The sequence below is a fragment of the Xenopus tropicalis genome, chromosome 4 (assembly GCF_000004195.4).
Source record: "Xenopus tropicalis strain Nigerian chromosome 4, UCB_Xtro_10.0, whole genome shotgun sequence".
Lineage (NCBI taxonomy): Eukaryota > Metazoa > Chordata > Amphibia > Anura > Pipidae > Xenopus > Xenopus tropicalis.
In genome coordinates, this window is record NC_030680.2 from 46,482,956 (window position 1) to 46,500,046 (window position 17,091).

At 42.5% G+C, this 17,091-nt stretch overlaps 1 long non-coding RNA gene across 1 annotated transcript; it reads left to right on the top strand.

Annotated features, from left to right (window-relative positions):
* The first annotated feature begins 8,946 nt into the window (after positions 1-8,946).
* LOC116410378 lies at positions 8,947-9,601 on the top strand. The gene is made up of 2 exons (XR_004222345.1): positions 8,947-8,986; positions 9,092-9,601. It is a non-coding gene; the product is annotated as an uncharacterized LOC116410378 (long non-coding RNA).
* The last annotated feature ends 7,490 nt before the right edge of the window (positions 9,602-17,091 follow it).

Here is a 17,091-nt window from a genome sequence, read left to right on the forward strand (position 1 = left end):
CCTGCAGCCTGTAGTCCTATAACTGTAACTGACCTACATGTCCCAGCATCCCCTATCAGACCTGCAGCCTGTAGTCCTATAACTGTCACTGACCTACATGTCCCAGCATCCCCTATCAGACCTGCAGCCTGTAGTCCTCTAACTGTCACTGGCCTACATGTCCCAGCATCCCCTATCAGACTTGCAGCTTGTAGTCCAATAACTGTCACTGACCTACATGTCCCAGCATCCCCTATCAGACCTGCAGCCTGTAGACCTAAAACTGTCAATGAACTACATGTCCCAGCATCCCCTATCAGACCTTCTGCCTGTAGTCCTATAACTGTCATTGGCCTACATGTCCCAGCATCCCCTATCAGACCTGCAGCCCCATAACTGTCACTGGCCTACATGTCCCAGCATCCCCTATCAGACCTGCAGCCCCATAACTGTCACTGGCCTACATGTCCCAGCATCCCCTATCGGACCTGCAGCCTGTAGTCCTATAACTGTCACTGGCCTACATGTCCCAGCATCCCCTATCGGACCTGCAGCCTGTAGTCCTATAACTGTCACTGACCTACATGTCCCAGCATCCCCTATCAGACCTGCAGCCTGTAGTCCTATAAGTGTAATTGACCTACATGTCCCAGCATCCTCTACAAGACCTGCAGCCTGTGGACCTATAACTGTCACTGAACTACATGTCCCAGCATACCCTATCAGACTTGCAGCTTGTAGTCCTATAACTGTCATTGGCCTACATGTCCCAGCATCCCCTATCAGACTTGCAGCTTGTAGTCCTATAACTGTCATTGGCCTACATGTCCCAGCATTCCCTATCAGACCTAAATCTTGTAGTCCTATAACTGTCACTGAACTACATGTCCCAGCATCCCCTATCAGACCTGCAGCCTGTAGTCCTATAACTGTCACTGGCCTACATGTCCCAGCATCCCCTATCAGACCTGCAGCCTGTAGTCCTATAACTGTCACTGACCTACATGTCCCAGCATCCCCTATCAGATCTGCAGCCTGTAGTCCTATAACTGTCACTGGCCTACATGTCCCAGCATCCCCTATCAGACCTGCAGCCTGTAGTCCTCTAACTGTCACTGGCCTACATGTCCCAGCATCCCCTATCAGACCTTCCACCTTTAGTCCTATAACTGTAATTGACCTACATGTCCCAGCATCCCCTATCAGACCTTCCACCTTTAGTCCTATAACTGTAATTGACCTACATGTCCCAGCATCCCCTATCAGACCTTCCACCTGTAGTCCTGTAACTGTCACTGGCCTACATGTCCCAGCATCCCCCATCAGACCTTCCACCTGTAGTCCTGTAACTGTCACTGGCCTACATGTCCCAGCATCCCCTATCAGACCTGCAGCCTGTAGTCCTATAACTGTCACTGACCTACATGTCCCAGCATCCCCTATCAGACCTGCAGCCTGTAGTCCAATAACTGTAACTGACCTACATGTCCCAGCATCCCCTATCAGACCTTCCACCTGTAATCCTATAACTGTCATTGGCCTACATGTCCCAGCATCCCCTATAAGACTTGCAGCCTGTGGACCTATAACTGTCATTGGCCTACATGTCCCAGCATCCCCTATCAGACCTGCAGCCTGTAGTCCTATAACTGTCATTGGCCTACATGTCCCAGCATCCCCTATCAGACTTGCAGCTTGTAGTCCAATAACTGTAACTGACCTACATGTCCCAGCATCCCCTATCAGACCTTCCACCTGTAGTCCTATAACTGTCATTGGCCTACATGTCCCAGCATTCCCTATCAGACCTGCAGCCAGTAGTCCTGTAACTGTCATTGGCCTACATGTCCCAGCATCCCCTATAAGACTTGCAGCCTGTGGACCTATAACTGTCATTGGCCTACATGTCCCAGCATCCCCTATCAGACCTGCAGCCTGTAGTCCTATAACTGTCATTGGCCTACATGTCCCAGCATCCCCTATCAGACCTGCAGCCTGTAGTCCTATAACTGTCACTGACCTACATGTCCCAGCATCCCCTATCAGACCTGAAGCCTGTAGTCCTATAACTGTCACTGACCTACATGTCCCAGCATCCCCTATCAGACCTGCAGCCTGTAGTACTATAACTGTCACTGAGCTACATGTCCCAGCATCCCCTATCAGACCTGAAGCCTGTAGACCTAAAACTGTCACTGAGCTACATGTCCCAGCATCCCCTATCAGACCTGAAGCCTGTAGTCCTATAACTGTCATTGGCCTACATGTCCCAGCATCCCCTATCAGACCTGCAGCCTGTAGTCCTATAACTGTCATTGGCCTACATGTCCCAGCATCCCCTATCAGACCTGCAGCCTGTAGTCCTATAACTGTCACTGACCTACATGTCCCAGCATCCCCTATCAGACCTGCAGCCTGTAGTCCTGTAACTGTCATTGTCCTACATGTCCCAGCATCCCCTATGATGGGCCATTAACCGCCCACCCCTCAGAAAAGTCATAGCACCCAATTCCCGAATAAGCCGCACGATTTGACACCTCATTAATGGGTCTATGACAAACGGTGGTTAATTTCCCCCTGCTGGGGGCAGTTTTTGCCCAAGTGCTGATTTATTATACAGACATTAACCCATCGCTGCCTGTGCAGGAATACAGATCCGCCATTTCAACTGCCATTTGTATCTGTAACATGAAACCCATTCCCAGCTGGGGCTGGTCACGTGACTGGCATTGTTATTTCAACCCTATGTAACTATATGTATGTAACCCACATTCCCAGTCAGTTGCACATGTGATGTCACAATGGTTTGAACCTCACAAAGGTTGGAGTAAATGTAATTAGTGTTTGTTGTGAGTGATGTCATTGTGATGTCACAATGGCCACAGTCAAAGTGTCCAAGCAGCGGCCAAACTGGCTCATTCTTGATCAGGCGACTGAGGTAGGTGGAGCTCTAGGGATGTTTGTGCCAACGTTAGCAGGAATAAGAGATAATAATAACTAATCAGTTTAATACTGGCGCTGTGGGGGCTTTAGTGTAGTTTTTTTCACAATGGCACAAAAATTTGGCAACAATTTGTCAAAAAAATTGACGCACGCGTGAAAAGAAATGTTGAGCGTCGTGTTTCTGTGCGTCTTTTTTCATGTTTTGAAGATTTTTCGCTGTTTCACTTTTTTTGACAGTTTCACTCATATTTTACTCACTAATTACTGTAACTAAAGTGATATTTCTTTTTGTCTCCATAGAGAGAAATTGAGAGAATGTTTCGGCGTTTAATTTCGTGGCTCCCTTGTGTGCCAAGGGTAAGAACTTTATTCTTTTTACTCTAATATCACTCATTTAGTGCTTTTCATAGCCTTGCTATATACAGGTATAGGACCCATTATCCAGAATGCTTGGGACCTGGGGCTTTCTGGATAAGGAGTTTTTCCGTAATTTGGATCTCCATACCTTGTCTACTAAAAAAATATTTAAACATTATTTAAACCCAATAGGGCTGTTCTGCCCCCAATAAGGGGTAATTATATCTTAGTTGGGATCAAGTACAGGTACTGTTTTATTATTACAGAGAAAAGGGAATCATTTCACCATTAAATAAACCCAATAGGGCTGTTCTGCCCCCAATAAGGGGTAATTATATCTTAGTTGGGATCAAGTACAGATACTGTTTTATTATTACAGAGAAAAGGGAATCATTTAACCATTAAATAAACCCAATAGGGCTGTTCTGCCCCCAATAAGGGGTAATTATATCTTAGTTGGGATCAAGTACAGATACTGTTTTATTATTACAGAGAAAAGGGAATCATTTAACCATTAAATAAACCCAATAGGGCTGTTCTGCCCCCAATTAGGGGTAATTATATCTTAGTTGGGATCAAGTACAGGTACTGTTTCTTTCTGGATAACGGGTTTCCGGATAAGGGATTCTATACCTATATATATATGCATTTTTTTGTACTAGCACCCAGGTTTTGCAAATGGTGTGCACCCTATGGACTATTTTATATATATATATATATATATGGGGGAATGGGGTCAGTAGTGAATATACCAGTAAATTCTCAGCGTTATTAATGCCCTTTGACAAAGTCACATATAAATCTATAGGTCAGTAAATATATATATATATCTTTGTCAAAGGCCCTTAATAACGCTGAGAATTTACTGGTATATTCACTACTGACCCCATTTCCCCATATATATACATATATATATATAATACAAAAAGGTACCCCGCACTCACAGGACTTATAAGAAAATAAACAAATTTTTATTGGTCAAAAAACAGTTTTTTGACCAATAAAAATTTGTTTATTTTCTTATAAGTCCTGTGAGTGCGGGGTACCTTTTTGTATTATCTCTATTATAATTCTGCACCCAGGCATCCTTACTTCTGATACGTGAGTGCCTGATCCTCCTGGACTTCCATATATATATATATATATATACATATATATATATATATATATATATACACACATATATATATATATATATACATATATATATATATAAACACATATATATACACATATATATATATATACTGGAACAAGGAGAGCACTCCTAGGATTTAAAGAATTGTGAGCAAAATGTAAATGCAAAAATAGAAAGGTTTATTATTCATCGTTTCGGTCTCACACAGAAACCTTCATCTGGAGTGAAAAACAAAACAAAACAAAACACTCCAGATGAAGGTTTCTGTGTGAGACCGAAACGTTGAATAATAAACCTTTCTATTTTTGCATTTACATTTTGCTCACAATTCTTTAAACCCTAGGAGTGCTGTCCTTGTTCCAGTATATATATATATATATTATTGTAGGGAGACCAAATCACTTAATTCAGGGACACGTCTAATAAATACATGTTGCAGGGCAGCACTGATTGGAGTTTTAGACATGTCCCTGAATTTCCAAGTGATCTGTTCGCCCTATTGTATTGTTGAATTCATTCTACTTTGCCTATTTGCTCATTTCTTTTTATAATAAAACCTTTTTTTTATTCTTCACTAGAAACGACGGAATAAACCGAGAGAATCTCTTGCGGTAAGCAGAGAATAACTGATTCACTCAATATAAAAATCACATTACTATTTGTCCTATTCGAGCTATTGCATTTACAATTTGTTTGCCTCTTTCTAATTTATTTTGTAATAAAACGTGTTTTTATTCTTCCTAGATTGAAAGCGATGAAGTCGGCGCGGTCGTCGTGGTAAGCAGAGAGGAACTGGTTAACACAATATAATGATCACTCTTTGCTCACTATTTGTGCTTTTTCAGCCATTTCATTTACTTTTATTTTTTGCTATTTTTGCTCGTTTATTCTTGTAATAAAACATGATTTTATCCTTCCTAGAACCACCAAGACGAACCCACCGGCGACATCATTGTGGTAAGCAGCAATTTGTAAAAAACACAACTTTCCTGGTTATTTGTGTTATTGAAACCTTATTATTTACTGACCTATAGATTTATATGTGACTTTGTCACAGGCCCTTAATAACGCTGAGAATTTACTGGTATATTCACTACTGACCCCATTCCCCCATCATTTCTACTTTCTCACTTTTAACTCTAAATTTAAACTACAAAATACTACAAAATACTACTACAGCCCCTTCCCCTTTGAATTCATATCAGAATAATAAATTATTGTACAGGTGAAGGACCCGTTATCCAGAATGCTCGGGACCAATGGTATTCCAGATGAGGGGTCTTTCCGTAATCTGGATCTCCATACTTTAAGTCTACTAAAATATCAATAAAACGTTAATTTAACCCAATAGGACTCCTCTGCCCCCAATAAGGGGTAATTATATCTTAGTTGGGATCAAGTACAGGTACTGTTTTATTATTACAGAGAAAAGGGAATCATTTATTATTATTATTAATATTAACATTTATTTATAAAGCGCCAACATATTCCGCAGCGCTGTACAATAAGTTAACCATTAAATAAACCCAATAGGGCTGTCTGCCCCCAATAAGGGGTAATTATTTCTTAGTTGGGATCAAGTACAGGTACTGTTTTATTATTACAGAGAGAAGGGAATCATTTAACCATTAAATAAACCCAATAGGGCTGTTCTGCCCCCAATAAGGGGTAATTATATCTTAGTTGGGATCAAGTACAGGTACTGTTTTATTATTACAGAGAGAAGGGAATCATTTAACCATTAAATAAACCCAATAGGGCTGTTCTGCCCCCAATAAGGGGTAATTATATCTTAGTTGGGATCAAGTACAGGTACTGTTTTATTATTACAGAGAGAAGGGAATCATTTAACCATTAAATAAACCCAATAGGGCTGTTCTGCCCCCAATAAGGGGTAATTATTTCTTAGTTGGGATCAAGTACAGGTACTGTTTTATTATTACAGAGAGAAGGGAATCATTTAACCATTAAATAAACCCAATAGGGCTGTTCTGCCCCCAATAAGGGGTAATTATATCTTAGTTGGGATCAAGTACAGGTACTGTTTTATTATTACAGAGAGAAGGGAATCATTTAACCATTAAATAAACCCAATAGGGCTGTTCTGCCCCCAATAAGGGGTAATTATATCTTAGTTGGGATCAAGTACAGGTACTGTTTTATTATTACAGAGAGAAGGGAATAAGTATTAAAATTCTGAATTATTTGATTAAAATTAAGTCTATGGGAGACGTGCTTTCTGTAATGCTGAGCTTTCTTGATAACGGGTTTCTGGATAACGGATCCCACACCTGTACAGACTGCATTTATTTATACACATGAATGATATCTTCTCAAAAGCACTTTTTTCCCAGTACTAAACATATCTTTAGTCATTTTGTGCCTTATATAGATTCTTGATAGATGATAGGCCGTTAATTCTATAAAATAACATCACTTTTGTTTATCCCATTCCCAGGCTCTTCCGGAGACCACCATCTGCCTGGTAAGCAGAAAAGGACCCCATACATTATTACTATTCGCTCCCCCTTTTTTATTTACTAATGTTCTTATTTTGTTTGTTTTCATCGCACCTTTTTTAGCCCTAAAAATAGAATATTTTACTAATTACACCATTTGTTTGTAATTTACCAAGTGTAAAAACACTAATACAAAATGGCGCTGTCTAAAAGCTGTCAGTGGGAGCCGCGCCGGCCAATCGTAACAATCTGTATTGGATTTTTGGCTCGAGAGGTTTTTGTATTGATTTGTATTGAATATTGTATATTGAATATTCTTGTGCAAATGAGGTTTTCGCACTCTTATTTGCATTCGTTCTGCGGTTTTATTCCTTCGTGTTTTTTACATTGGAATCTTTTAATAAATAAGAAATTTGTGAGATTTTTGTGGGAGAATTTTGATAAATCTGCCGGTAACTCGGCCCAGTAACATGGTTCCCTGATCCCCTTCCATATCGGCCTCTGTGCATCCCATGTTTGTATCCCCGCGCCACTTTTCCCAGTGAATCTGATCTATTTTCCTCTCTTAATCAGGTTCCGTCGGTTGGTTGTGGCGACACCACCTGCCCAGAGCCGCCGACCCCTGGTACCGACATCTGCCAGGTAAGTAGTAAAGGAACTATTTTATTTTCTGAGTTAATTAATGATAATGAGCTACAGAACTATAGTAAGTTGATCCCATAACTAATCGTATCGCTCTTCATCAGGAGGAGCCAGAGCAGGTTGCTGAGCCTGGCGAGGAGATTGAGGTAAGCATAAGGCTAATAGAGAGGGATAAACGCAAATCAAAGTCCCTTATAAGCCAATCGGCTTATTTACAACAGAAATCATACAACCTCGCTCATCTTTTTCATTTCCCTTTCTTACCCAGGAGCGCCCAGAAACACCCGGGGCTCAGACTCGCCAGGTAAGAAGAAATAATTGTTTCTGCTCTCTTACACTTTAGCAGTAGGGATGTAGCGAACCTCAAAAAAAAAGTTTGCGAACGCGTTCGCGAACTTACGCCAAAAAGCGTGAATATTCGCAAACTTTGCGAACCCCATAGACTTCAATGGGAAGGCGAACTTTAAAACCTAGAAAAAGCATTTCTGGCCAGAAAACTGATTTTAAAGTTGTTTAAAGGGTGCCACGACCTGGGCAGTGGCATGCCGGAGGGGGATCAAGGGCAAAAATTTCTCTGAAAAATACTTTGTTGACACAGCGTTGCGTAAAACCGAAAAGGCAGCTGGCAGACCTAGCTGAAATACGCGGCGTTTTTTGCTATTTCGCACTATTAGCACCATGGAAACGGGATTTGCTTACACCAGTACTAGGCTGAAAAACACCATGTGTGGCTTGTGCGGTGGTTTTAGGCCGAGAAAAAACGCAGCAGAAAAAAAAACGCGGCGAACCCAAATTGCAAACATACGCAAAAAGTTTGTGAACTTCCGAACTTGCGAACACCCGATGTTCGCCGGCGAACAGTTCGCTACATCTCTATTTAGCAGCCATATTAATGTCATTCCCACTGTGTCCCTTTGTGATATTTATACCCTGTCTCAAAATCCTCATTACTACATTGAATTGATCAGATCTGGGCCTTTTCTATTTCTTAACTAGGAGGAACCAGCTGACAATCCCTCCGACATTAACACCTGTCAGGTAAGTAAAAGGGAAGGGAGACATATTGTGAAAATGGCGCCACTCAGTATTATATTACTTTCCTTTATACAAGTTTTATCTCAGAATGATTTATGGGACTAAATTAATACAATATTATTCTTTTTTTCCCCAAATCTAGGAGGGAGCAGGCGACGCTCTGCCTCAGGTAAGCAGCAATGGGCACAATAGGTTACGTTTATATGTTGTGTTGCGCTGCAATAAGGAGTTTAACTGAACTGAGTTTAATCCCCTTTTTCTGTATTCCCATTAGGACTATCAGGAGCCTGAAAAGAGCCTTGATGACGTAAGCAGAAAAAGAAACCTTTTACAAACTTTGCATTCATTTGCCCTGTGAAATATTCATTTGTGATTTTCTCTCTCTTTTAACCAGGATGACTCCTCATCCTCCCACCATTCCTGTCACTGTGAGGTAAGCAGGAAATAATCAATGAACGGATGAAAGTGCAATGAAAGAAATGTTAAAGATTTGTTTTATCATATTCTGTACTGATCTGAGTTTTCTTATCTTAACCAGGAGAATCGAAGGTGCATGCCTCAGTTGGAGCCAAACAAACTCTTTGGGGTAAGCAGCAAAGACAATTATATTACAATTTCCATCCCGGCATCAGATCGCCCTACAGAACATTCACTTTAGCATCTTCTCTAGGGAACTGAGTTAATGTAGTTCTGTGGGGCTGAATTAATGGGAATAGTTTTATAGGTTGGGTTAGATTGCAACACGCAGACTGTAGTCTAAAGATTGTAACTGACTTTATTTTTAATCCCTTTTTCCTGTCTTTTCAACAGCCAACATCATCGGAGGACTCCAGTGACAGCGTAAGCAGAAAAAGAAACCTTTTACAAACTTTGCATTCATTTGCCCTGTGAAATATTCATTTGTGATTTTCTCTCTCTTTTAACCAGGATGACTCCTCATCCTCCCACCATTCCTGTCACTGTGAGGTAAGCAGGAAATATTCAATGAACGGATGAAAGTGCAATGAAAGAAATGTTAAAGATTTGTTTTATCATATTCTGTATTGATCGGAGTTGATCTCATAAAATAATGTTTTCTTACCTTAACCAGGAGAACCGAAGGGACATGCCCCCATTCGAGCCCTACTTTGATTCTGGGGAGTCAGAGGAGAGCAGTGACAGTGTAAGCAGAAAAAGAAAACTGTTACAAACTTTGCATTCATTTGCCCTGTGAAATATTCATTTTTCATCTTCTCTCTTTTATAACCAGGATGAACAACAGAGCGAGGAGGAAGCCCCCTCAGAGTTGATCTGGATGAGCTCTCTGGACTCATTGTTCTTTGTAACGAGACCCAGAGAGTAGCGGCAATACCATCAGCCCCCTGAGGTAGGGATAATATTACCTACTTTATTGTACCCATTATATATATTACTGGCTCATTTGTTGGGGAATTTGTTAGTTTTTCTACATTTAATAAACTCATATATCAAATGCTCTTCTTATTTATTAATAAGGAAAACTCTTTCAGATAAAAAAAACTCGAATACCTCGAAATTACTAATTTGTAAAAAATATGGCACGACTTTGCCCAGGGCAACTCCCATTTACTTCTATATAAACTCACTCGCATTTAGATGGTGAAGTTTTACATTGGAGTTTTCAGGTTTTTTGCACTTAAATAACAGACATTTGAGCTTTCGAATCATAATTCCAATTTGAGGTTCTTCGAGCAACAAAAAAAAAACTCGAACTATTTATAAATTCCCCATATATGTGAGAACCCGACTAAAATGTTACCTAAGATAATGGTACCCCAACAATGAATTATTCCTTGTCCTTTATATATTTATTTCAACATTTTACCAAATACACTGAATTCATATGATAAATCCTTTTTCTCTTCCTCAGGTGGAGCAAGAACATCTGCCGAGCTGTAACACCTGCTCTATCTAGTAGAATTAGGTCTGAAGCAACTGGACTTTTCCCAGTTCATCTTGGAAACGTTTCCCCAACTCATCCGAGCGGCTTCTTCAGTTCAGATGGCAGGTAGGGAATTCCCCGGCACTTGAACCCTTGAGGGTAGTACACTCACAGACATCCAATCACGGTGGTTCTGTTGAACGTGTTCAGTTAGGGGTTGGCTGAAACTGACAGGGGTAAGAAGGTGAGATCCAGTCACAGTGATACCATGATTCTTATTGATGAGGTAGTTAATCCTTCAAAGTACATGCCTGGAAGTGTAAACTGCTGTGAAAGCGCCGGGGTAAGGGTGTCAAAGCGCCATTGTATGTTGATGACAGAGTGAGGAAACGGCTGAAACAAGGCACCACCCTCCACAGCAGAACAAGGCTGAATCCAGAACAAGTTTGTTCCTTACTGGGCCTGTGTCTCAATACCTACTTCAAGCACAATGGAGTTTTCTATGGACAAAAACATGGTGGTGTTATGAGTTTGCCTGTGTCTCCAGTTGTAGGGATGTAGCGTACATCGCCAAAAATGTTCGCGAACCCGTTCGCGGACTTTCGGCAAAACTCGCGAACCCGTTCGCGGACTTTCGGCAAAACTCGCAAATATTCGCGAACTTTGTGAACCCCATAGACTTCAATGGGAAGGCGAACTTTAAAACCTAGAAAAGCCATTTCTGGCCAGAAAACGGATTTTAAAGTTGTTTAAAGGGTGCCACGACCTGGACAGTGGCATGCAGGAGGGGGATCAAGGGCAAAAATTTCTCTGAAAAATACTTTGTAAAAAAAACGCCCAAAAAAACCGAAAAAACCCCCCAAAAAATAATGCCAAAAAAACCCGCAAGCTATTCCTATGTATACGCAAAGGCGAAAAAACGCGGCGGAAAAAACCGAGGCAAAAAAATGTGGCAGGCTGAATCCAGAACAAATTTGTTCCTTACTGGGCCTGTGTCTCAATACCTACTTCAAGCACAATGGAGTTTTCTATGGACAAAAACATGGTGGTGTTATGAGTTTGCCTGTGTCTCCAGTTGTAGTGATGTAGCAAACATCACCAAAAATGTTCGCGAACCCGTTCGCGGACTTTCGGCAAAACTCGCGAACCCGTTCGTGGACTTTCGGCAAAACTCGCGAATATTCGCGAACTTTGTGAACCCCATAGACTTCAATGGGAAGGCGAACTTTAAAACCTAGAAAAGCCATTTCTGGGCAGAAAACTGATTTTAAAGTTGTTTAAAGGGTGCCACGACCTGGACAGTGGCATGCAGGAGGGGGATCAAGGGCAAAAATTTCTCTGAAAAATACTTTGTAAAAAAAAGCCAAAAAATAACGCCAAAAAAACCCGCAAGCTATTCCTATGTATACGCAAAGGCGAAAAACCGAAGCAAAAAAATGCGGCGGAAAAAACCGAAGCAAAAAACGCAGCAAAAAAAAACGCGGCGAACCCAAAATGGCGAACATCGCCAAAAGTTCGCGAATTTGCGGACTTGCGAACACCTGATGTTCGCGCAAATTAGTTCGCCGGCGAACAGGTCGCTACATCTCTAACCAGTTGTAGTGAACTGTTACATGAAAGAAGTGGAAAAGAAAGCCCTGGGCACCTTCAAGGGAACTGAAAGAGCACTACTTGCTGTTTGATTCCCACCGCCCTTTGGAACATAAACTTGGCGTTATTAGGACTTGGCACCATTGGGCTGAAACTGTGGCACCCAATGCAGAGGCTGAAGAGAAGGAATACAAACCTCTAAAAGGAGCTCTGAGAACTTGTGGGCCCCAGACTGGGCCTTATGGAAACTAAATGAGAGACAGGTTGCGATGAGCAAGTTTTTTCGGCAGGCATGGATTCACAGCCATTGGCTCATCAATAAAGACAAGCAAAGAGACCAGGCCAACACACACCGAATAAGTTTAATGGAATCGTCGTGATTGGACGTCTGTGACTGTTCTGCTCCAGTCGTACTTTGAAGGATTAAAACCCGCATCAATGGGAATCATGGTACCACTGTGACTGGATCTCACCTTCTTACCCCTGTCAGTTTCAGCCAACCCCTAACTGGATACGTTCAATGGAACCATTGCGGTTGGATGTCTGTGACTGTTCTACCCTCAAGGGTTTAAGTGCCGGGGAATTCCCTACCTGCCATCTGAACTGAAGAAGCCACTCGGATGAGTTGGGGAAACGTTTCCAAGATAGACTCGGAAAAGTACAGTTGTTTTACACTTAATTCTGCTACAAGGCAGCCATCGGGGGGTGGGGTAGGGGCACAGGGGCCCATTTATCATCCTCGGGCCCCACAATAACATCTGGTCCCCGATGGCTAGCCTCTTCTGCAGCAAAGGAAAGAAATATGGAATTCAGAAAACACTTGCAAGCGTTTGTAAGTGCATCTGATGCTAAATCAAATAGAGCTTTGGAGGATACTCCGTTTGTTTTTACTCCTATACTACTACTGTACTGTAAGTAGCCTGCAGAGCGCAGGGCCTTTTATATTTATTAAACAGTTTTACACTATATTTGCCTCATTTTCCATTCTATATACATCGCTGAATTGGATCTCACTTCAATCAAAAGCCCAGCTGGGTGTGGTTTATATGCTCTTTTGATACGTTGTTCTGGTGAGCAGTTTGAACATATATATAGCTGGGGTCACATATATTGTGGTGTTCATCCAAAAGCACTCACCATATTTATTATTGTGTTCAGTATATTACTTTTTTGCACTATATATTTTATTTTTTATTTTCATGCGCTTCTATCAACATTCTGCACATAAATCAAATAGATGTTGCCCTTCAAACAGAGGACTGACAAAAATATTAAATCTTTTCTCTTTTTGTAAAGAGGCACATTTATACAATAAACGTTCCATTGTTGTGTGACATTGAGCGGCTCTGTTTGCTTATTAGAGAGACAGGGAAAGGTTGGGGGAACAGGGAGGGGGGACTGGAGTTTTGCTTTGCTGAGACACCCGAGAAACTATGGGGGGGCATTTACTAACCGGTGTTTTTGGAAACTCACATAAACTCCTGAAAGTTATTTGATTAAAAAAACAATCAATGATTTATTAAGAATCCTTAGTATTAATATCTAAAGAATAGCAGCAGTTTAAATGTAAACCAATGAAAGTCTGCAGTCTAGTGTCCAACTGTGAAAAGTTTGGGGACCCTGGGGTTAATACTGTGAGAATGGCAGCAGGTTGGATTTCCCCATTGAAAGTCATTAGGTAAAACCTGATTGGTTGTTCACAGCTCTGCCCACTTTTGGACATCCAACAATCATTATATTTTCATTCAGACGGACCCCATGACTATGTGATTCAAGTTTGTAGCTTCAAAGCTGTAAGTGTGGCAGCAGTTTAAAAATCTTCCCTGTCAGAGTCAATGGGATAATTGGGGGGTTCGGAGAGGCTCCCCAAGAAGACGGGGGCGGGATCCCTTAGAAACACACAAACAACCTGCTCTGCTATAGGGCGAAGAAGTGTGGGGAGTTTGGGTGTTGTACCCCTAAAACTGTAGGAGGAGTAGCGTTTAGAAAATAGGGGGCGCTAAGAATAGGAATCAGTGGAAGTGGGACAGTATTTGGGGGTTCCCAACCCAACACAATAAAAGGTTACATGGTTACAATTAGCCAGATAATTCCAACTTACATACTGGCAGGGTTCAGCTTGCCCTAGTGCCCCGTTGGACATTTGATTTGTAATGGAGAAAATGGCAGTTATATCTTACCCTTTACACACAGCACAGACACTGAGCCTCACCAGCCTGACACTCAACAGAAGTAAATCACACGATGAACACCTTCCATTGCCATAAACACCCCCTTTTTCCTTTCAAAGTTGCAGAGTTTTTTGAACTTTTTTCCTTTCAAATGCCAGGGGGGCTGCTGTAAGGTGCCATAGACAGTCACTATTTATTGGGCCTGGGGGGGTCTGTTTGGGCCTCTGTGTGCTTGAAATGCCAGGGGCTATTCTGAGTCTGGGCCTGGGTATTTATACAGTAGGCAGCCTGGTAGCCTTCCAAGGGCAGTGCCCTATAGTATCTCTCTATACAGGCTATGGGCACAGTTAGGGGGCTGTTCTTTCTGAAATAGACACACTGTCATGGTGTTAAGTGTGGGGAGTTTAGGTGTTGTACCCCTAAAACTGTAGGAGGAGTAGCGTTTAGAAAATAGGGGGCGCTAAGAATAGGAATCAGTGGAAGTGGGACAGTATTTGGGGGTTCCCAACCCAACACAATAAAAGGTTACATGGTTACAATTAGCCAGATAATTCCAACTTACATACTGGCAGGGTTCAGCTTGCCCTAGTGCCCCGTTGGACATTTGATTTGTAATGGAGAAAATGGCAGTTATATCTTACCCTTTACACACAGCACAGACACTGAGCCTCACCAGCCTGACACTCAACAGAAGTAAATCACACGATGAACACCTTCCATTGCCATAAACACCCCCTTTTTCCTTTCAAAGTTGCAGAGTTTTTTGAACTTTTTTCCTTTCAAATGCCAGGGGGGCTGCTGTAAGGTGCCATAGACAGTCACTATTTATTGGGCCTGGGGGGGTCTGTTTGGGCCCGTTGCATTGATTTGTATGGAGAAATGGCAGTTATATCTTACCCTTTACACACAGCACAGACACTGAGCCTCACCAGCCTGACACTCAACAGAAGTAAATCACACGATGAACACCTTCCATTGCCATAAACACCCCCTTTTCCTTTCAAAGTTGCAGAGTTTTTGAACTTTTTTCCTTTCAAATGCCAGGGGGGCTGCTGTAAGGTGCCATAGACAGTCACTATTTATTGGGCCTGGGGGGTCTGTTTGGGCCTCTGTGTGCTTGAAATGCCAGGGGCTATTCTGAGTCTGGGCCTGGGTATTTATACAGTAGGCAGCCTGGTAGCCTTCCAAGGGCAGTGCCCTATAGTATCTCTCTATACAGGCTATGGGCACAGTTAGGGGGCTGTTCTTTCTGAAATAGACACACTGTCATGGTGTTACTGTATCTCCCCCTATATACAGGCTATGAGCAAACACAGAGGGCTGTTCCTGCTGGCTAATGCTTAGTACCAAGGAATACCCATGCTGGTATAGTGTTATGGCATCTCTTTGTACAGGCCACACAAACTCCTCATATTAGAATTGGTATCAAATTTGGCCCAGTCTGGTGTTACTGGTGCCATGTGCCATGGATGTGACAGTCAAAGTGATATTAAAGGGGCAGTTAGGAGAGTCAGGAACTCACCCAGACTGGCATTATAGCTTTGCAACAGCGCAGAGTTACATACAGGTGTATGTGAGTGGGAATTGCCAGCATCAACATCAGTAACACAAGTGAGACAGCATCAGGTTGTTCTTTGGGGCAGGGATGTGTATGAACCTCTATGGTCCTGTAACCTCTATTTCAGCTCAATAGCTGCCTTCCCGGACTAGTACCAGTAGAACATGGGTTACACTCTCTTACCCAGAATGGGCCTTCGCTAAGTGGAAGAGGAAGGTGAGGGTGTTGTGCAACTACACCTCTCTTGCTGCTATGCAGAAAAATGAAAACAGAGGGCGCCAGAGGTTCTTGCAAATAACAAAGTAATAAGTGTTTATTGAACATCCACAGGGTTTACTCACAATACAGCTTCAGAGGCCAGTGGTACAGGCAACACATACCGAGTGTATATTCAGACTCACACTCTCCTGTGGGCAGACTGGCAGGAATCTCCCTTCACCTCTGTGACACACCCTGTAGTGGATCCCTCAGGGAATTCTCTATCCTGATTCCCTATTCACTTGGATCCCTACACTACAGGCAATGTGGCCTGGGAGACCTATCTCCAGAAAAACTGCAAATCCTATGCAGGAGCTCATGCTGCTCATTCTATCTCAGCCCTAACTGCCTTACACTCCTAGAGTGGTACTATAAAGGGAGCTACACCTGCCCCTATCCAATGCCTCATTCACGGGGCCCTGTTCCCCGACTTCACTGGGCCTGGGCCCCTGCCCTGGGCTCTCAGCACACACCCACCCTGTCCCTAAGGTGGAAGCAAACAACAGGAAGGTGCCACTCCTCTCCCAACACTATACCAAAGTCAGGCAGGATGTGGTCACTATACCATCTAGCCAATAGCACACATGTTAATGAACTCACTTAGATACATTCCCTTCTGCCCAGCAACTAAGGGAAATGAACCTGTAGGGATTTAAAGCCATAGGGACCATTTAACCCTATGGGTCCCTACAGTCCTATAGACTCCCATGACCCTTTACGCTTCTATAGACTCCCATGACCCTTTACGCTCCTATAGACTCCCATGACCCTTTACACTTCTATAGACTCCCATGACCCTTTACGCTCCTATAGACTCCCATGACCCTTTACGCTTCTATAGACTCCCATGACCCTTTACGCTCCTATAGACTCCCATGACCCTTTACGCTTCTATAGACTCCCATGACCCTTTACACTCCTATAGACTCCCATGACCCTTTATGCTCCTATAGACTCTCATGGCCCTCTACTCATCTATAGACTCCCATGAACCTCTGCGCTCCTATAGTCTCCCATGAACCTCTGCGCTCCTATAGTCTCCCATGAACCTCTGCGCTCCT